The sequence below is a fragment of the Poecile atricapillus genome, chromosome 2 (genome assembly GCF_030490865.1).
Source record: "Poecile atricapillus isolate bPoeAtr1 chromosome 2, bPoeAtr1.hap1, whole genome shotgun sequence".
NCBI lineage: Eukaryota > Metazoa > Chordata > Aves > Passeriformes > Paridae > Poecile > Poecile atricapillus.
The window spans coordinates 43,938,384-43,961,465 of NC_081250.1; positions in this window are offsets into that span (position 1 = coordinate 43,938,384).

Below are 23,082 nucleotides of genomic sequence, written 5' to 3' on the forward strand. Positions count from 1 at the left end.
TGATTTCATTGCATTGGTAGTAGATCTATTTCATATTGGAATTCAAGTAACTTGTCTTGTAATATATTAGAAATGCCATGGTAAATTACATTAGCTCCAAGTGCATTTAGCAAATGATGATATAGTCTGATTTTAATTAGAAAGACCTTGAAGGGTCAGATGCATATAACATATATGCTCAAGGTGGAAATTTTTTTCAAAAAGCATATTTAACCCAGTTTAACAGCAGTTCAGCTCAAAAAGAATGGAAAAAGCATATTCTGTATGTATGAGAAAGAATGAGTACAGAATAGATCTGATTCTTTGTTATCATTCTAGGTTTTTTTTAAAATCCATCTGCAGCCGTCCACTGAGTGCTCTGGACACTCTGTATGATGGATTGAGAATTACAATATGAACTTTTACAAAACTTTTTACAACTGTATCTCTGTTTTCTGAAAACTTCCTCAAAAGCTATGGAAAAGATGGAGAAAAATAGGGGCTGGGAGAAAATTTGCCCATTTGGTGCCCAGGAAGTAACTAATTCATCAGAGTTACCATGATCCTGTTGAAATAGGGTCATTATAACTGAAATACTCATAGAGGAAAGGTCAGGGCCTGTGTATGTTTTGAGGGAAGAGGCATGTTATGAAAAATTTAAATAGAATAACAAAATGTCAAAAAATGCTTGGTATAATTCATTCAGACTGTCTGAAAGACTGTTTTTGAAAGATCTTCTGAGGCCTGATAGAATATTAGGTTTAAGTTTTTTTCATAATCTACACTGAGTCACCTACTCCAACTGAGAATCTGAAGATTCTTCTGCAGAGATACATGCCACTGGAAACCTCTGTTTTAAGTGTACCTTTAAGCTGGGAAACCTCTGTTACTGTTTTTCAATCATAATATTTGAAACATGAAGAAATCCTTTAAGTCTTTATGGATGCAAATACCTGGTCTTCAGCTTTCACACTTTAATCATAGTATGACTGTTAATAGAAACAAAATTTTGAAAATCTCAAAACAGCTTTATTTCTTGGACATGCATTTCACTTTCTTTTTGTTAAGTGCTGCTTTTAAATCCTCTAAAGTCCATTTTCTCTCATCCATTTTGTTAGCATACGAACAAGATTGTTTAAAGAATAAACAATCTATTTTAGTTCAATGCATTTAGTTCAAGATTATTTTGGGCTAGCCTTCTTTTTGTCTAGTTTTTTTCTTTGTGTTCTATTTTCCTGTTTTAATAGCGTCTTTACAAAAGATATTATTCTGTTTATACAGTCTTTAAGTCTCTGCACTATTATAACTCACTATTTTAAATGTGAGGCAACAAGAAAGCCTGCTCTTAGATTCCAGCTCCCAAAGCTAAAAGGTTTTCCTTCTTTGTTTCTCAAGCTAAAAGACTTTCCTTCTTTGTATGTTTTGCGCTGAAAATTCAACCTATGGATATTAGAGAGAGATGGGGGAAGAGAATTTAATAATCACTGACTGTGGTACTTGATGATCTGAAAGGTCTTTTCCAGCCTAAATGATGCTACGATCCTATTTGGAATTTTCTATTCCAAGGTGCAGGAAATCTATTTCTAATATATTCCCAATTGCCCCAGTCAGGGGTTGTATATGATAGACACAATTCACATTCCACAAAAAATCTTTCAGGGTCCACAGATGTTCCTTTCTAAACATTTGATAAGTAGGTTCAACACACACCCAAGTCATAATGAAGTAACGTCAATTGCAGGGATGAACAATGACTGAAGAATGCCAGTTACTGATTAACTCTCAAAGATTCTGTAGGAAACCAGACATTAATATATTGCCATCATGGTGTTCATTTTAATTTTTGTGCTATGTTTCTCCAAGTAGTTCCTTGGCTGGAAAACCAAGATAATTTTGAGTTTCCCCACTCTTTGCTCCAGATAAGTCAGATACCTAAAATGTCTTGTGCATCATCTTATTGTGTATATTTTTGTAAGCCTGAAGGTATAATTTTATTTCTAGATGAATTTGGCTGAAATTCTTTTTCAGTGGTTTAAAAGTATTTTATTTAGCAGGCTTTGGTGAAGAGCAACTGTCAGTGGAAAAAAAAACTGAGTATCTTTTTATTCAGCCTCTATTTAGGTGAGATCACTTTTGACAGGTTAAACTAAAGACCCTGCCAGGTGAAGATGTAGTTGAGATTTATTGGAAGGTTTAAAAGTTAAGCTTGCTTGAGGTTTCGTCTTTTTCAGCACTTCTTGCTTCTGTGTTGGAATTTCCTTTGAGAAAGCCAGATTTCTTTGAGCCAGACCAGTTGTTTTTAGTTCTTGTGCAATTGACTTGCGGGTATTTTCAGTTTCTGTCTGCTGTGTGAGACTGTCATTTTCATTTTCTGATGTTGGACTAATCTGGAGGTGTTTTGCTTTATATGGTTTCTGTTGAATCTTCCCAGTATCTGTTTTCCAAAAATAAAATTTATGAACGTAAATTTGTGATTGCTATATACTTAGAGTTGCTGTAACAGACTGCTGAAGTTCTTTACTTGATTTCTGCTGTTCCTGCTTGCCTTCAAATACAGACATGGTTTCCAAAATACTGAAAATTATAGTAGCTGTTGCAGCTGAGATATATTGTCATTCTGACACATGATCAAGTGGTAGAAATATACTTAAAGTTATTGATTTATATTAACCATCACAGAACTGGTATTCAATAAGAAAACTGTATCTCCTTGAATACTGAAAACATCAGCTATATTTTAATTGTGAAACATTCAGTATTTGCATGCTTTTCCAATTCAGTGTAACTTAGCCATCTGGTTATATATTCTTTCCAAAATCAAAGATATAGCTATTGATATATATCTTTGTGAATGTTTAGAAACCTAGCTAAATGTACGATACATGAAGTGTTACCAGTTTTTTTAAATTTCTGTAAGGGCCCTGAAAATTTAGGCCTATATTTTCTATAACTTCTATTGATGTCACTGTTTTAAAAATAATAACTATATGACTATATTCAGAGAACAATCTTTTTCTGTGAATGTTTTTGCAATGCAAAAAGTACAATCTGTGTACCTGAAATAACAACAAATTTGCCTCCCATGACTATTGGGTAAGAAGATGACACTTTGAGGATTGTAATAGTTTTAGCAGAAGCTATTCTGTTGAGAAACATCATAGTGTATGGAAATGCTACATGCTGTTGTGTGGTGGTGTTAATTTACATTAACAATGAATGCATTACAAACCCCCTGCATTCTTTTTAAGTACAGTCATGCTATGTATGTGGTGGTGGATGTATTTAGAAATTTAAATAGACGAGCTTTGAAGAACTTCAAAGTGCTTTTGGTTTGAACCCCATCTAACAATGATGTGTAACTTACCTGAATTAAATTAGCAAGCAAGAAAATAGGTTTTTTCAACCTGCCTTCATTGAAAAATCCTATTAGAATTATTTTTGAAGTAGCATTTGCCCACGGTTGTTTTGGGAGAAAGAGGGAAGCATACTAACTAATAAGGATGATAATTTTCTTGTTCATTTCTACAAATCTCTTTTTAGTCATATTGGTGTTGACAGTTTTCATTCTGCCTGGCTCTTCTGCCATGTAGGGTTGGGCTTTGGTGAAATCCATATTGTGCAGAATGGATCACACGGCGTAAATTCATACTTGCATGTTGTTCTATACATTGACTTTTCATAACTCTGCTTCTTAATATTATTAAGAAAAATATAATTACTAAAAGTCATGTGTCGTACCTAGCTGAAGTGTTATACAGCATCCTAATGCTAGAAGCAAGGCTTTGATTGAATTATTATAAATAAGACCATATGCTTATACAAACTCTGACAATGGTGACTGCTTAATTCCATCAGTCATCAGTCAGTTCCAAAATATATTATGCACAAAATATATGTTATAAAGGAATTTAAAAAAGAAAATTTTAAAGGAAATGTATGTGTGTGTAAAAAAATAACTCATTACAGTTTGGGTTGTTACACAAAGCAGCTTCCTTTTAATTCAGTGTAAAGGAAGGAACAGTTTTGGCTGAACAAAAGTTCAGCCAAAATAGGCAAAAATAGCAAAAACAGGAAAACCAGAACACAGGCCTGGATAAGAATGAGCAGAAACCATTTTGGCTAATGCCTTTTCTTAGGAAATGATAAAACACTCAGGAGCTAGGACTGACTGGAGAAAGGAGAGAAATAAAAGTAAATTCAGACAAAATAAAACCAAAGAAGCCACGTTCACAATGACCTTTAAAAAATTAAGGGAGACTCAGTCTTGGGCTGAGTACAGACTGTGGTAAAGCATGGAATTACTCACTGGGGTTCAGGGAAACAGGAATTTACACCTTTGGATACAAATAAGGACAGGACTAAAGCTACTTGTGCTTCCATTATCAGTTATTCCTCCCCAAGGAACTAATTTGAAAGCTGCCAAATTCTTGTGACCAAGTAGGTATTCCAAGACAGTCTTGTATTAGTCGCTCAGTTGATCTGGTCATCAAGAATAGTAAATCATAAGAAGACTTTTGAAAATTAGATGCAAGGGTATATTGGAAATGTGTTTAACTACTTGTTGGCTTGATTCCAGGATTAGCTGCTTAGACTGTGGAATCAAAATGAGCATTTGGATGATCTAATAGTTGCTACTGCAGAGCACAGATAATAAATCTACAATTAGTAATTCTCTCACTAAATACATTTAGGAGGCTGGGTATTTTATAGTTAAAGCTTGTAGTGGCAAGGAACTTCCCATCTCTCTAGGCTTCTCTGCATTTATTCAGCAAGCAAGGGATGGGGAAATCATCCCAGTCTTAATTTTCTAGCCTTGCTTTTCTAGCCTTGCTTTTCAGATGTCAGAAAAAAATATAGTTTTCTCCTAAACTGAAAAATGCTGACAATAGAAATGGATGGATCAGATTTGCTATTATTGTAAGTGGGTACAATTCCATTGAGATTAATAAAGTGCCATTGAATTTGCCTGAAAGCATCATTATACTCCTAAGATTTTGATATGCAGTTCAGAAATATATTACCATTGGGCTCACGTGCATGATCACTTTTATTTGCATCTCGTCAAGCTTTTTGCCACCTCATTCCTGTAACTGCAACTGAATCTGTCTATAAAAATATTTGTATGGTTAAGATGGTAATTTACCAGCTTGAGGAAAGCTTATTGTAGGAAAACTAGTTAAAGCTGAGTGAAGTTCTTGTATTTTTATCCTATGCTAGCCAACACTGAGAATTTTAATACCTTGAAAAATAACGATACTAGAAGATTGAGGCAATCATTGATTGATAGTAAAAACATGGTTGCATGTTTCCCACAGAAACAAAGGGAGAGGGGTTTCGAAAATATGTTCCAGCTTAGCCTTTCAGGCCAGCTTTTCTGTCAACACAGATGACTGTCTGCTTTCTGAGCTAATCCTGATGTTTCTTTCCCTGGTAAGCCAAGTAGTAGAGCTACTGAAAGTTCTCTTTGGCTTCACACAGATCAAATGTACTCTGTAAGTTTTGACATAATAGATGTTGAGGAGAGCATTCTGTCAGCATTGTACTAGCCTAGAGACAAGCACAAATGATTTGCTAGCCAAGTTGCTAGCAAAGTAAATAAGAATTAAGATTTATTTTTTGGGAAATATTGAAAGCTGTAATATTAAATACCAAAAGGCCAATTTTTCAAAATAAATGGAATATATAAACCAAAATTCAAACTTCAGTAATATTGTTTTCACTTCTCCACAAACTACTACTTTACTTTCTTTACCTCTTCAAGTTACGTTTTCAGAAAAATATGAGATAAACTTACTTGACAAAAAGTTCCCAAAAGCAAATGTTTTAAAAGTAGAAAGAAATCAACAGATTTTATCTATGTAGCATCTATGTCTTTCAGAGGCAACTTCCCCTAGATGCTGTTTCTACCCTGGCAGTAGAGATAATGAGGACAGTACCACCACAGTTAATATTTTCTTTGTTTATGGTCCCTTTTGCTCGTATGAACTTCAGTTCTTACATTCACTCTTATGTTCATAATTACTTCAGTGAAGTAAATCCTTTTGAACATGAAACCTGAAAACAAAGGAAAGGGGAGAATGAAGAATCCTGGAAAAAGAATTATAAAGTAGTAGTACTAGTAGTAGTAGTAGCAGTAGTAGCAGTAGTAGCAGTAGTAGCAGTAGTAGCAGTAGTAGGCGTATAGAAGTGACTGGAGCCCCAAGCTGCAATTCTCAGAAATCCATTGATGCAAGACCGTAATTGCAATAGAGGAGAGTTTGTGCATAATTTTCCCAGAAAACTTTTCTTATTGTGGTTTTTGTGTTTGGAGTTTTTTAAATCCAATATTGATAAAATTTGCATGAGTGGGACATTTGCTGCTTATTTTTCCTTATAAAACAGATCAACTCTTCATCTGTCTACATAGGAAAGAAATATTGTACCAACTGTGAGCCTGTATCCAGACAGGAAGATAACCACATCCTTTCGTCTTCAGTGTATGCAGAGATGTCTGGAGTTGAAACAGACACAGAAGAAAAGAGACAGTGACTAAGTAATTCCTGCCTTTGTATTGTTAGGATTCAGACAGCTTGGTCAGCAGTCAACACAAATAAATTCCAGAAGGGAATTACAATCAAGACACTCATGTACTCCCATTCAGCCCAAAATAACATGCAACAGTTACTTCCAAGATGTTACTCCAGAAATCATGGGTAATAATAAACAAGGACCGTAGTAAAGAAGTCAAGATGAGAATAACTAGCTGTATCAACCTTTATTTTCAAATCTTAGTTTTATTTAAAGACTGTACTGGCTTTGATCTGTTATAATTCAGTTGTTTTCTTTGGAAGGGATTGAGTAAAAATCATTTTTATAGCTTTCTTTAGGTGATTGTGAAAATAATTCATGATAGAAAAGAACCTATTTTTGGTTAACCTAATCTTCTGAGGCTTTTATGGTGTACCTGGCATTGTGGTTTCTTAGGAGTACCTCAAAAAGTGACTAAGGGAATTCCATACTTGGGTAGATGTTTCTTACTGGCTCAGAAGCATGCTATAGTGCTTACTGAAACATGCTGTATTTCCTGTAATGTGTTGCTTTTCCTAGGAAAAAGATGCCAGTTGTGTGAGAAGTGGTTTGTGGGGCAGGATGTACTGATCCAAGTTAGTACAGAAGTTGCAGTTCCTGATTATGTATTGATTCACCATGGTTGTTTTCTAAAGCTTTGTGAGACTCCGCTTTTGCAGTATCTCGTAGCGCTAGTTAACGTTGTGTGTATATAAGTATTTAAAAGAATGGGAAGTGTATATTTATTTGGATATTATGAAGTATACTAACTGGACCTTTTTTTAAGATTTGATAACTTAATATATTGCCTGTGGTCAAATTTTATCTGAATGTCATGGGTTTTGAATGTCCAAACCATGGTCTTACCCAAAGGTGTGAGATTCTGCAGAACTAGCAGCAATAGAATCTTTTCTCTTTGTCAGCTTTGGTGGGAGGATTGAACATCTCTGGCCTAAACCACCACTGGCATCATGTTAATGTCACTGGGATAGCTGTACGGTACAAATCATGGGCAAGGATGAAATATAGACCTTCATTTTAGGAGCTGATGAATGGACTCAATATTTTTTGATGTTTAAGATCTGAGGGGTAGCCTAGAAGGTCTGATGGTCTTCCTTCATGTCTTCTTTTCTGCTCTTCTGGCAAAGTCTCTTCTATTTTTTCCTCTCCTTCCCACACAGGTTCTTTACACACAATGAAAACCTCTTTGGCTTTTTCTTGTGCATGAGGAATGGCACTCCCCAATTCAGTGCCCCACTGAGACTTTTCAAAACCACACTGCTGCTTTCTCTCACACCTGTGTGTCCTGCTCCCTTCCCACTGCAGCGGGACGGAGTTGAGAATTGGAGGCACAAAAAGCAAAGATCCCAGGTTGGGATAAAATCAATTTACTGGAAATGGCAATGAGATAGGAAAATGAACAGTAAGAGCCACAATATTAATAACAAAAGTGTACAGAAGAGAAAGTGGTTCACATGCAAAATGCTCATTGAGCCCAACCTGACCCAGCTGCATCCAGAGCCACTCCACTGCTCTCTCCAGCTTGGGACCAGCACCCTGCTAACCTGATCCTCCCCTTCTATCAACGATTTTCTTGACTGGAAGGAACCTCTTCTACTTGGAAGAGAGTTCCTTTTCCCCACCCTTGGCAACGACATGACGTGGTATAGAATAGTCTCAGTGTCCTGGTCATGGCCCTGCTGCAAAAATTAACCCTGTCCTGGCCAGAACCAGACAGTTCCATTTGAATATTCCTATAAACGGTGGGAAACACTTTGGTGTCTTATTTTTCTTTACCTCTACTTTTATTTCCTTTTGAGGTTCTTATTGTTGAGAAAGGTCCTGTGACAGTCTTTACCTGTACATGAGGCATAGTAATTTTAATTTTTTTAATTCTCTTTCTATTGTATTGGGGTTTTTGGGGATGAAATTCTACACCTGCATATAATATTGGAAGTGAGGATACACCAGTGATTTTGATATTAACATTATATCTTCAAATCTGTATTTCCTTCTTAATGAAACCTAACATGTTAGCATGATTTTTGACTGAATAGTGAACAAATGTCCTAATTCAATTCTCCTTGGTGACTCCTTTTTTTTTTTTTTTTTCTCACCAGGATCTTATAACTAATTCAGAAGTTATCAGTGCATATGAGTAGTTTAAATTGTCCTTTCCAAGGTGCACCGCCTTGCACTTTTCTACCTTCAATTTAATATCATCGTCATAACATCCAATTGCTTCATTATAATTGGTCCTGGTGGAGCTCTTCAGAATCACTCTCTCAAAGGTTACTGAACATTTTATCCTGCTGCCTTCTTTGTCAGTACAGCACCACTTTAGCAGGAGTTAGGAGATCAATATGATACCCCAAAGTGAAAGCCTTGTGCAAGCTAACAGAAATAAAAATCTCCACATACATTATTATTAAAACCATGTTTCTCTTATTAAAAAATGACCTTTTTTTCCTATGGGCTTTTAAATTATGTTTAATGTAGTCCTTTATTTTTAGATGAACTTTAGTTGGCAATTCAAAAGGATAAGATACCATGGAAAATTGATGTTTTTCTAAATGGCATTGTAAAAATCCCTTCCATAAGGGGAAGCACTAAAATATAATGATGTATTTGAATAACAAAATGTACATTCAAGGAGAAAATAAACAAGAAAATGTTCATAAATTTAAAAAAGCCCCTTTAAATAGGCACTATAAATAGAGAGAAACAGATTCAAAACATTCTTAAAACAATCTTAAAACATTCAGTCTTGAGCCATTTGCAGTGTATGTGTACCCCTGCATTTAAAATATCTTTAGTACTGTACCAAATCCTTTATTGCTCTTGGCATTTGATGGTTTTCTAACTAAAATTAGAAAATTAAAGTTAGACAACTTGACCTTTAAAATTTTTACTTATTTGCACTTGGCAGAACTTTTGCTCTCACTAAACTTTCAATTAATGATACAAAAATAGTCTATTTTGAAATTTTGAATAAAACAGTTTTCCAAGGTAGTGAGTTTTTCCCCCAGCCAGGTGTTTGGTTTTGGTTTGCTCCCCTTTTTCTGTACTTACTTATCCCATGTTTCAATCTGTTTGTTGATTGATTCAGGAGGATCTTGAAAACTTTTTAAACAGTTCCTCAAAATAAGATATGTTGCTATATTCAGGGTAAATTATTCTGACATGAAAAATGATATTCACCCAAACTAAAGGCTATATTGAATACTGGTTTTAAGTTAAGATTCTAGTAAATTTACTTCTTCCCATGCAAGGCCATCTATAGTTTAATAAAATTATCACCTAGTAAACTGGTGGTATTAATGAATTTTCTGGGATTTTGTGGTCACAGGGACCTCCATGTTTCAATAAGGCTATTGTTACTCTTTTCCTTCTTGTGCATCTAACATTAGATTAGTAACAACATTTTATGCTTGGTTTTAGTGATATTTTCATTACCTAATTATACATAAAATCAAATCTCAGAGGATTTTCATCTATGGAGTCATGAACCTCCCATCACATCCATATTTATTACTCACACGAGAAGATTAAGTTCAAATGCTTGTGTGGTACATGTTGCATATGTAAGAAGGAATAGAAGAAGCTAGAAATTAAATCAAAATGGTGTTAATTGCTAATAAATGCAGGATGCACAGCTGGAATGAAATTTTGTTGTTGTAGGTAGAGTCAAGATTCATGTTATTTAGATGTTCAGCAGTATCTGCAAACTTGGTCTCCTTTATATATTCTTTTTATTTTCACTGTTTCGAAATGTGGACTTGGAAAATGAGAAATCCACACTTGTAGCCAATCCTCCCTATCCTCACTCTGGAGATAGCAATAACATAAACCTAAGGGAGAATACTGCATTTGACAGAATATTGCTATTTATGTAAGCTATTCATTTGCTTCCGATGCATGTGAAGAATATTATATGGAAAGGTTCTTTCTTACTCCAAATATTCAATATTCCCCTACAAATAATATCAATATATAAGCTCAGAACAATAAAATTTTTCAGATTATCATAAATATGAGGATTTCACAGTGCACAAATACACTCCCTCTCAAAAAAACATGCAAGATTCCAGTCAATTCTTTCAATAAAATAAACATCTGCTTGCCTGTTGTAAACAAAGCACCAAGCCATATTTCACAATTGCATAATAGATGGAAATATTTTTTTTTAGTATTTTAAATAACAACCCCACGAGAACTTCGTTCTGTCTTTCATGATTAAAACATTTCTACAGAGGGAGTCAGAGATTAAAATCTATTCATTATGGAAACTATTTTCATGTTGTTGGAGCTTTTATGAAAGATTCCAAGTTTCCACACCATTTATTAGGCAATAACAGCACAAGAGAGAACCCCCAGGAATATTTTAGATTGGAAGAAATCTAATAAGGACTTTCAGAACTGAACCTGATTTGAAAATATTTCAAAGAAATCTTATCATTGCTTTAAAGATAGGGAATAACCTCCCTGCCCCACCCTCCCATACTATCCATTTGAACCAAAGTCATATCTTTGCAATTAAATCCAAGTTATTATGAGTCATATGGTGACTTTCCATTTGGTAATGGCAAACAAGGATGTTGGAGCAATAGTCATCAAAAGGATTCACTGAACTGGAAAATGCAGTTTTGATGATAAACTCCAAATAATTTAAAACCTATGGAGATTTGATGATGGGCTTTGCTGGCTTTTTATGGAGAGACATTTAAAACTGTCATCTGTTTAACAGTAATTTTGCTGGAGGATACAGGAACTGAACAGTGTAAAAACCTCCAAGGGGGAAAAGAGATAAAAAGCTTATTTTGTATTTGATTGCCCTGTAAAAAGGTCAAATGTAGACCTGTGACCCACTGGGTGAGAAGCCCACCTCTTTTTCCAGTGGCAAGTAATGGATTTTTCTTTGTCTTGATAAAGTACCAAAATCCAGAAAGATAGCTGTGCTTTTCTTTTTCTTTTTATCTGGAAGTTTCTTGAGGTTTTGTGGATTTTTTTTTTAATACTGTAACCTTAGAGCTTAGAGAAGAAAATACCTGGAAACCTTTTGTGCCCAGAACCAATGCAGAGTAGGACTGCTGTTTTGACCATTATGATGCACTTTAGCTTGAGTCTCAGTATGCTTGTGAAACCTGCCAGATATAAGGGATTTTCTGATGGTAGACAGCTGTCTATGCAGAGCTAGTGAAAGACAATGAATTCCCTGCTGCTCAATGTACTAAAAAAGATACTAATGTACTAACGTACCTAAAAGGGGTGCTAATGTAATCTTAATACATGTTATATACATCATCCTTAGCTGAGAGACTATAGCTGCCTTGTCCAAGCAGGTGCTGCATTTCTTTATTTGTTTTATTGTTCTATTTTATTATATTTCTTTAAAATATCATCCAACTCTGGCCTTGTGCAGGACACCTCAACAGTCACACCGTGTGCCCAACAGCATTGTCCAAATGTATCTTGAGCTCTGTCAGGCCTGTGCTGTGACCACTTCCCTGGGGAGCCTGTTCCAGTGCCTGGCCACCCTCTGGGTGAAAAACCTTCTCCTGATATCCAGCCTAAACCTCTCCTGAATCAGCTTCAGGCCATTCCCTCGGGTCCTGTCACTGGTCACCAGAGAGAAAAGATCAGTGCCTGCCCCTCCTTCCTTCCTCAGGAGGAAATTGTAGGTGCAATGGGGCCCTGACTCAGCGTCTTCTCTAGAGTGAGCAGACAAAATGACCTCAGCAGCTCCTCATGCAGCTTCCCCTCAAGGCCCTTCACCACCTTTGTGGCCCTCCTCTGGACACTTTTTAAAAAAGATATTTCATTTTATTTCAATGCTATTTTTAAACAGTTACTGTTTAAAGGCTTCCGATTTTCAAGGACGCAATAAAACAGCAACAGCACTTCTTTAATCTATTGCCTTTGGCTTTACCTCCTGGAGCTGCTAATCTATATTTATTTGCTTTTATTATTAGAATGTGGTCAGAATGATCTCTGTAAAATTATTTTGAAAAGCTTTTCATGTGTGAGTGTGTATATGTCTTTGTGCATGTGTTTATATAAGGGAGTATATGATGGATCATTATTAATCCATACATTACAATTTCATTTCTCTTTTGTGGTATTTTTCAAAGCCTTTACAATCAGGAGCTTCTTTTCTTTTAGTATCCATCTGCTCTGGATGCTTTTATCCTTATTACAGTCTCGCATAAGTAATAAATTTCAGAGTCATCTGAAAACCATAGCATGTGATAAAAAGATCCAGCATTTGTCCAGGTCAGAAGGCTGCAGCTATCCAGCATAAAGCAACACTGTGCAGGGATATCTGCACTACAATACTAGAAATTATATAGTTGTGTTCACGTAAAAGAAAAGCTATGCTAATTGACATTGCTGAGAACAAATCTCTAGCATGAGGCCAATAAAAATGTCAATAGGAACTGCTGCAAAATTAATCCAGTCAGGAACCTGTCATTAGCAGCCAGAGTTCCCCTTCTACGGTAACTGGTAAGTTCCTGGAATTGATCAGTAATTATACAGATTGGCAATCTGTTTCTTCATAAGACAAAAAAGTGCAAGACAGTCTGTAAGATAATAAAGAGGTCTGGTCTTTCACTGTGCATCATTTTTTGCTGTAGAAATCATACTTCTTACTTCAGTATTTCCTCAAACTATATTTTATAGCATTGCTTATTTTCATTTCACCATGTTTTTTATTCTTTCTCAAATAATATAAATTATACTTCAGAAAAAGAGAATAATTTACTTGGAGTATTCCCTGACATGAGTCAGGGGTGGAAATATCTTACTGGATTAGTCAGTTCACTCCTTTCCAGACACAAAAATTCCTCATGATATATAGTGGCTGCAACCAGTATTTGAATTGGAATTACTTATTACTTTTATCTTTTTGCTGGATAAACTATTTGATGCTCTGGGAGAGCCCATGAACTAAAGGTATGTTCTGCAGGGCAGACAAACCTGGACATACAGCAGAATGGTCATTAATTAAAAGTTGTAGATTAAATAAAAAGTAAGATTTGTGAGAGTATGGTTTTGATTTGAATGTAGAAAAATTTGAACGTAGAAAAATTTAAGTTCACTGAACTGAATGGAATTACTAGGTATTCATGAAAATGGAGAAGAGAAAAAACACTGTTTTAAAACAGATTTTGAAATTGTTAATATCTGGGCCCAGGTAGAGGTCATATATAGAGAAATTATAAGGAGGAAGTCATTAAACCCAGTAAACTTCTAGGAGTTTGTAGAGGCAGAAATAAAAATCAAGGTGAATTGTGTAATGTGTAACGAGTTTCACAGTGCTCCTTACTTCATGGTTTTGAGCATAGGACAGAGTCCAGCTACTCAGTGCCTGACAGTTCAGAACTTTCTTCAAGAGTTGGTAATAAAACTATAGAAAACATGGTCATATATAAATGGAAATAAAAGCATAAATAAGAGCATAAAAAGAATGTTTTCTTGCAAAACCCCTTAATTCTGAAACCAGAGATGAGCTGGAAGGATGACAGAAAGCTCAAAACATAAATTATGCTCTTCATAATTAAGAATTAAAACTCTGCAGCTCCTTCTTCAAGGAAGAGACCAAATGATTCTAAATAGGTAATTTTATTCCACATTAAGTCAGCAAGCACCCTCCTGGCTAGTGCTGCCCGCACTGACAACAGTGAGTGTAGAAGCCAGGAGCTCTGATTGCAACTCCCTTTGTAGTTCCTTAGCTCCTTTTGTAGTAACTTTCCCTGAATGTTCTAGATTGGAGATTGCTTTCATCTTCAAGCCCTAATTCTGATGTTCTTTCCAGTGGGGCACACTAAGAGTTTGGAAAAGTCACTAAGAGTTTTCTAAGCAGAACCAAATTCATAGCTCAGAGTGCAGTGCTCAAAAGGATGGAATATTTCATTTTTAGAATAGTGTGTTATGGCACAATTACATTAACTGGGAACATCCATATTACATTTTTAAAGTCTCTACTTCCTAAGTCTTCTGAAATGGGAACAACCTGTTTATAAAATGCAGGCTTCATTTAGAGAAATAACTCTTTGTAAAGTTGTTTCCCAGACATCAGAAACTTCTCTGTGGCAGTTTAATTGCAGAATAGCATTCTTTATATATTCTAGTTATAAGTAATTTTTTATTTAAGAATGAGGTCAGAGAATAAAGTCATAAAATAAAGATACCCTGAAGCTGCCTCGTTTTGTTCTCAAGGGATAAAAATTCACAGTCTAACTAATAAATTTTATTAGAATTTCCTGTTTTATTCCTAGAAAATAGAAATTACTGCAAATAATTAACTGGGAAGTAGCATGTTGAGTTTTTTGTCTCCATAGCACATATCACGTTTAAATATGCAGTCTTTCAACAAAGCCCTCAATGAGCTAAGTTATGATGCCTTATGTGGTAGGTGGACAGAAAGACCAGAAATTAAGTTAGGGTTTTCTCATGGAAGAGCAGAATTTGAAAATATGCTCAGTGCCCTCATCTCCTTAACTCAAAACAGCTGAAAATATTCATGTCTTCCTGGAGAGCTGGTCCACACTCTCAGGTATGAATTCAGTTCCAGTTAGAAAATCCATAGTGACTTTCCAAAAGTCTATGTGTCCCACTGGGAACAGAAAGAGCAGAATGAGGGATTCAAGATGGAAGCAGTCTCCTGCCTAAAACATGCATAGAAAGTTACCACAGAAATAGCTGAGAATGTACAAAGTATTTACATTCAGGCCTCCTGGCTTTTAAAATATGTACATCCCATCATTAGTTACTGCTCTTTGGTAGGGTTAGTCAGAGTCAGGTGTAAATTTCCACTGTCTTCTCTGAGTCTTCCCAGATACATCAATTGATAGGCTTTGTCCTATTGATCATAATTGCCTTAAAGACAGGTATTTTGTTTTTCTGGATTGATATTTTCAAGCAGGAGCCAGAGAGACAGATCTGTCATCACTAATTCACAAAATACAAGAATCTATGAAGAACCTTTTCCTTCCCCTTTGGGTGGTACCTTGTAATCATAGGTGATGCAGTTCTCCGAACACTGTGATGATAATTGATGGTTTAAGTTTTAGTTGCATAGAAGACACTACAAAGAACTGACAGCTAAGTGAAATTGGGCCCAAAATCCCAATGCAAAATAAGTGTAGACCAAAGGTTTCGAATTGTTTATTTGTGATTAGGCTTATAGGTTTTCTTCCTTTTAATTATATAATTCTGAAATCCAAGTATGTCCAAATGAGTTCCAAACAGACTTTCAGTTGCTGAGATTTGGGAATTCTGTATCTGAATTCTGCAGCAGAGCCCATTTCAAGTGTGGACTATGATCACCTGTCAGTTGCCTTTCTGAGTGCTTAGAAACTTACCTTCCAGGCATTAATTGTTGCTATCCTGGAGTTTTTTTATGTGCCACTATATCTAATGAGATGCTGTTTTCTGTCAGAACTCGGCTTGTCTTAAAATAAAATCCTAAAATATTTAATTTTAGAAGAGTCTGGGAGGGCATCTGTCCAACACATCCCACACCAACAGCTTTCTTAAAGGTGGGGGTGACTTGCTAACAGAAAAGATCTCGGGCGGAAAACAGTTTTTATAAACAATTTTTGGAAAAAACATTTTGGGTACAGCCCTCAAGGAAAAAATGGTGCTCAGCATTTTATAACGTTGGCTCTAGAACTGTTACAGAAAGGGAAATTTATTTCAGGTGCACATATTCACAGTATCCCAAGAAAAGTGACTTTCCACTCACATTCAAAATTTCATTGTTTTCTGACAATGTATGATGCTGGATTTCAAATAAGTATTATAAAAATAAACCAGTAAGTGTGGCAGTCAAGCACATCTTGTAAGTATACACGAAGGAGATCCCTAATTTTTTAACCTGTCATGATATATATTAATAATGGTGTATCTGCAAGTTTCTGAGCTACAGATTAATTAAATAAAATATAAATATGAACAAGAACAATTATCTAGCATCAAAAATATTAGCTATTTCATTTTCTCCCTTTGATATGTTTATTAAAATTATCCAAGATGCAGAAATTGCTGCTGTGTAACACTGCAATTCTCAGCAAGATATCTGTATTTTGTTATTAGTTCATTAAATCTTTATGCCATTCATTTTTTAAATGTTTTAAAATAGAATATAAATAAACCCTGATTCCGGTTCCCATTTCTAGACTTTCAGAAAACTTGATAACGGCCCCAAACCACCAAGTTGATAAAAATGGAATGCAAAGACTATTCATGTTATTATCACATGAACAAAATGGGAGTTCAGGGTCTTCACATTTTCATTAGAACTGGAAGAGAGTGAGTTGTTTAAAAACCATAAACCTGTTTATAAGGAAAACCTGTACAAGATCTATTTTACACTCAGATTGTATCTTAAATTAGGCAGCCAAGCATAAAACTACTTTTCCTCCCCTCTCTGCACCAACATGAATCTTGGGGTAGCTTAAATACCTAAGCTGAAGTTAAAATCTTGGCTATGGAACTAGTTGGCACCCTAGAAGGGAGTTCTTGCTCAGACACAGATTTCTTACTAGCTAAACCTTTGCTAAATGCACATAGCACTTGCAGTGTCCATACCATTCTTCTTGCCAGGTCAAGTGGACATTTGTTATGCAGCAGTTGTGTGGGTTTTGTTGCAGCAGTTGTGTGGGTTTTGTTGCAGCAGTGACGGCCCTGTAAACACAATGAAATTAGTTGTAAATTAGATAGTTTAGCTATTGCTTCCAGGCTCCACACAGAATGACCCTTTAGGTGTTTATTTCACATGCTGGGTGCTTTTTGCGGCACAAACAGAGCTCCATGTCATTACAGCTTTGCATTTTGAAATTTCCTATGCAGCTTATAGTTAACAAACTGATTAAACTATAATTTAATTACATACCTAAGCTGTCATCACTGTCATTGCAGACATGTCCTTCTGCTTTGCACAGAGCTTATTTTGAGGGGTTGATGAGATGGTGCAGAGACCTTGATGTAATCTAGAATCATGCCATAGGGCTTCCCAGGAATCATTTGCCCCAACGCTTGGCTCATTCTGTACTGCAGGGGGGACTGGCTTTGGAGTAGGCAGAGTTGAACACGTGTCTTTGATTTTGAGGGTACTTATATATTTTGATTAATGATGATGTGGATCCATATCCCTTTCTGGGAGCTGTATCTGGCAACGTGTTCTTCCCTGAATAGATCTTATCCAGCAGAGTGTTATTGTGAAATAAGTCTTCTGTAAAGATGCAGAAATCTCACCTTTTGGTACTGTTTTGCAGATCTGAAGATCACCTGGGGATATTACATTTTATTCTAGGTGGGTTATGAGGTTTTCACCATTGTGTGCAATCCTGCCTGTCTGAATTACATATTCAGATAAGAAATAAATGATCTTTCTTTTCTCCTTGGTAAAAACTATCATAAAATGGGATTTGGATGTAGGAAATGTTCTCACATGAATTTTTTAAGCCTAAGAAAATTACTGCAAAACACTGGTTAAGCAATAGGGATTCAAAACTGCAACTCTAAATGATTGATTCAGAGAAAAATTGACAGATGTTTTTGGAAATTCCAGAGTTGCCCTTACATTGATAATCTTTCTGTCTGAATTTGCAAAGCATAATTTATTTTAAAGTCATTATATTAAGAGCAAAAAGTGACTCTTGATATAATTTTAAAGGAATGATATCAGAAAGTCATTAAACTAGCATTTAAAGCCTATAGCTCAGACTACAGCTCTATATATCTCAAAATTTAATATGGTTCTAATTATGGTTTTATTTTCAGAACATACATAATTCCTTCTTGCAAATTAGCCATTATTAGTGAATCATTCTCTACATGGTATGCATTATAAATCCTGATTTTTGAGAATGGGTGATCTTGACTTTCTGGCTGCAATCTTTTCACCTTCCACCGTGTTTGCTTATTCCTGTAGGATGCTGAGAACCCTCAGCTCTCTCTGTCTTTCACACAACCAAGCTCTGAGCGTACTTAGATGCTTTGATTAAAAGTTTGTTCCTTCGTTTGCTTTGTGCTCCCAAAGGCTTTTCTTCCAGGCAGCCCACATTCATTAAAGACTCTGTGGAAAACACATGGGACAAACTTAATTGAGCAGTGCCAGTCCAGAATAGCAATGCATGTTCAGTGAGAACAAGGTGCAAGACAGTTGGCATCTTGGGAATTGTAAACCATCACCAAGGTCTTCAGAGACAGGTGTGTTTGCAGGAGACAGCACAGTGTGTCAGGGGATATTGCATCTCTCTTCTGTAGAAACAGGGATTTTAAAGGTTACTGTGTATCTTTCACCATTTACTCTTGAGCTATATATAGTATACACTGTAGTCTTCGTCCCATTTTGTGTTCCACATAGTTTGGGGTCTTTTTTTCTATTGTATGTAACAGAAATGAACTTTAGTCCTGTTTCTGCATTTGCTGACAAGCATGAAGCGTGCCATCCATTTAAGCAAAGGGCAGATTGAATTAAAAGAACCCCAACACTGTGTTACTTGGTGTATTGAGTAGTGTATGTACTACTTAGAATGATAACTACCTCATTGATAGCTAGCAAGTACCTTTACATGTAAATTAGGAATTAAGTATAATGCAAATTATTAATCTCTGAGCTAAAATATTTACATTCTTAATTGAAATACAACTACAAGTGTGATTTGCAAAGTTACCATAAATACTATTTAATTTAAAAAAAAACCCAAGTAAGTGCTAGGTAGGCATCATTTCCCAATAAGGTGATTCAGCAGACTATTTGATCTTGGTGAAACGAATTTTGCATCTATTTCCCAAGTGACTTTAAGGAACTACAGAATTAGGATTTTTATTTTTAAACGTAAATGTTATTAAATTTCTGGATTTTCCCCTAAGGACTAGAATTTCTTCTCACTGGAAAAAAGTCATAGAACATGATATATTTTTTAAAAATGGTGTTCTAAGTAGTTACAATAGAAACTGCAAAGCTATTTTGGATCAACATACAGATATCTTAAAAATATACACAATATACATAAGAAAGGGAAATTAGACATCCATATGCAGATGTACCAGTTTTTGATGCAGCTTTTCCATGTTTCCAGATAAGGAGATTTTTGCAGCTTGTGTAGGAGTCCAGACTCATGAGGCAACAGTCAGCAAATAGCACCCCAAGTCAAACAAAAGATGGAAGCATCCTGAATGCAAAATAATCCACCTGATAATCACCAGTGCTACTGAGGATGCAGTCAGGTCACTGTTTTGTGTCCTAGATATTTTTTTACTTGTTTTCTGAAGAAAGGTGAATTGAGAGACTGCTCTTCCTTTTTCCCACAGAAAGGAGAGATGATGGAAATGCAGCTGTTTTTGATAGAGAATGAATTAAATTATGATGTGTTTTAGAAACAAAATGGCTCTAAAACACATCAAAAATGTGAAGCTAAGACCCTTATGGAGTCAAAAAGATTTATTTTTTTTTTAATTTTTCATCTTACGATATGTGTTCCACATTTTTAAAAACTCTATTAGATAACACTGTCCTGACTACATAAGCTCATGTCAGGAAATTCCAGCATCTACACAAAAATGAAAGTTAGCAATTAAAAGCACAAGTATCACATAATTTCCACTTTGTAAAAATTTTCAGTATCTGTAGGAGCCATCTCTCCTCCTGATATTATTGAATCAGCCACTGATGTTTGGTGGGTTAGGCATATGCTGATGCTTTTTCCTGCTGCTTTACTTGTAAAACTAGGACTTGTTTGTAAGTCTATTCTATTTTTTAACTGGATTTCAGAGTCATTAAAGCAATTTTGTTTTGTTTAATTGGAAGTTGTAGTACCATCCTGGTGATTTTAAAGAACAGAAATAGCAAAATCTTGGTTGGATGGCCATGCTTGAGAAGGATCCAAATCCACTCTGTTGTGAAGGCAGTGCTGGATGAGTTTGGTTGCACGTAAAGAATGAACATACCATTGAGCATTTCACTTTTAACTCCTTATTCCACTACCATGAGCCCAAAACCTCAGAAATAGGTCGCAGAAATTCTTTATGTGTTGTCAGTTGAATTGACACAGTGCTGCCTTGCAGGAATGATTGATAGGGCCAATTAAATCATAGCATGTTATATGCAGCTGATATTTTTGAAATATTTCTCTGCTGTCCCATATTTTTCCTGCTCTCAAGAACAAACTTGTAACTCCCATGCTCTTGGACATGAAATAAATAGAAGGAGAGAATGAGATTGTAGGGGGAGTAGAAAATAAACCAAATAGATTTGTGAATTATCCTACATGTAAAAATTACACAGAATTTAAGACAGATGAAGACATTAATATTGTTAGTGTTTAATTGTTTCATTCATTTCTGAGTGGTGAGTGACAGCCTTTGAATAAATGACCAACAAATCTTTTTCTTGGATGCAAAACAAGAATATGATTTTTTTACTAGGGGAACATCAGAACCTTCAGAATTTACAGTTTCTTTGATCAATACATGTACAATTTAAGAATATATTTTCATCAAAAGTACTCTTAGTGGCAAGGCAGAATAAGATTTACATGCCATACAGCTCAAGCATTTAATATCCTTCTCAGAGCTATTATTTAATATAGAAGAGAGTATGTCAGGAGTCCTAAGTCTGCTTTTAACTATTTGTTGTTTTCTATATTATTCATTTCTTTCAGAAATTAAACATGGTTTTGCCGTTCAATTGTGTTAAGAGGATGAGAACTTGCAGTTTTCTATTGGCATAACTTGCCTAAGTGAAAGGTCCTTCTTCAATGCCAAAAACCTGTTTTTTAATCATAGAATCACAGAATGGTTTGAGTTGGAAGTTCCACACTCATTTTGCTGAATCCCAATGTTGGGATATACCAGAGGACAGTAGTCCAATGGAAATGTCCTGATGCAGTGTACAGCTTATAAAAGCAATACACAGAAATGTTTCTGCAGCACAAGTATTTTGTTGGATACTTTAACGACCATGCCGAAGATTCACTCTGTTGAAAGTTTTCAAATGCAGTTGGATTGTAATTGCCATCTGCCTTGGCTGTTTTCTCATCTTTCAACATCTTGCTCTGCTAGAAAAGCACTGTCTTCTCTGAAAGCATTGACTTCAGTCTCCCATGGCTGGTCATTTGATGAAGCAGGTTTATTATGTGGGTTTCTGAGTGTGAAAACAAAAACAGCAATAAAAAGAAAGCAGATTGGCAGTTGCTATGGCAATTCCATCCTTTGCTAGGGTTTGATATAAGTCTTAGGAGCTAGGGGAAATGCTAGGAAATGGTAATTATTCCTTTTTCAAGGGAATGTAATTTTCCATTGTGAACAGAGATTATAAAGTCAACAATTTAACTGATGCAACTGGAATCTAAATTTTATATTATCCGTTTCTTAAGGAGGGGCAAGGGACATTTTCTGTAAAATAGTTGTATTGTTACCTGCACTTCAAATTAAGAACCATCAAATTCTATTTCAGATTATTGGCTTTTTTTTACAAGTGTATATTAGTGACAGTGGTTAATAATATCTGAGCAAACACAAACCCAGTAATGTGTGCTATTTGTTGCAAAGAGATTCATTAATTTCAATATAAAACATGGTGCTAAAATAATTTAGTTTTTTCCCAGACCCTGAGAGAAAATCATTAAGTGAGTTTTGGGACACAACTTTGAGGGATGATCTCTGTGGATTTCCTGAAAATAATATAAAGTTTCAATTATGTGGTATTTATCCACATAAATATACTGTATATTTACTAGATAACAAAGGACTTCCAAATTAGAAGTTTGATACCAACCCATTTTTTTCTGGAGAAGAAAATTCTAGTGACAATGTACATACTACTGTTGCTAAACTTATGAAGTAATCCTAGGGTAAGGGTAGACTAAAAAAATATGCAATAATACTCTTTCCCATTTATTATTCCAATTCCACAGACATCTAAAGGCTCTTATTTACATATTGCTTCTTTATTCTGAGACTCTCCTTATATTAGTAGTTATTAAATATTTTGAAGTGATGGATTTTTTTATATTTCTAAGGATGGGTATTAAATAGATTTAGTGGTTATTTTGTAAGTGTAATTCTTGAAATTCTCTGTAGACACTGCAGCACAACCACAGAACATCAGTTGTGTATCACTTGATATTTGTTTCCAATAGAGTTGAATTTGTAAGAGGTAATATTTGTTGTCAGAAGAACAACTGATTCCTACCTCTCTTTTAAAATCAGTGTACTTATAAGAAAAACTAAATTTTTACCATTTGGGAATAGTTGCATCCAATACCTTGTATTTTCTGACACAGATGGAACACTGGGGAACACACAATGAAATACTCTCACAGTAGTGAAATGTCTGGAAAGACAAAGGACACATTCTAGGAAAGTGAGCTAAGAATGGAGAAGAAGTCATTCAAAATAACAACAGATGAAAATAAAAGATAAAAAATATATATATAAAAAAAAAGATATTTTTGAAGTATATGGCAGCAGAATGTAGTCAAATTTTGAATTATGCTTTTGTTTCCCACCAGAGTTGTATTCTATAAAGAACTTCAAAGGATAGGG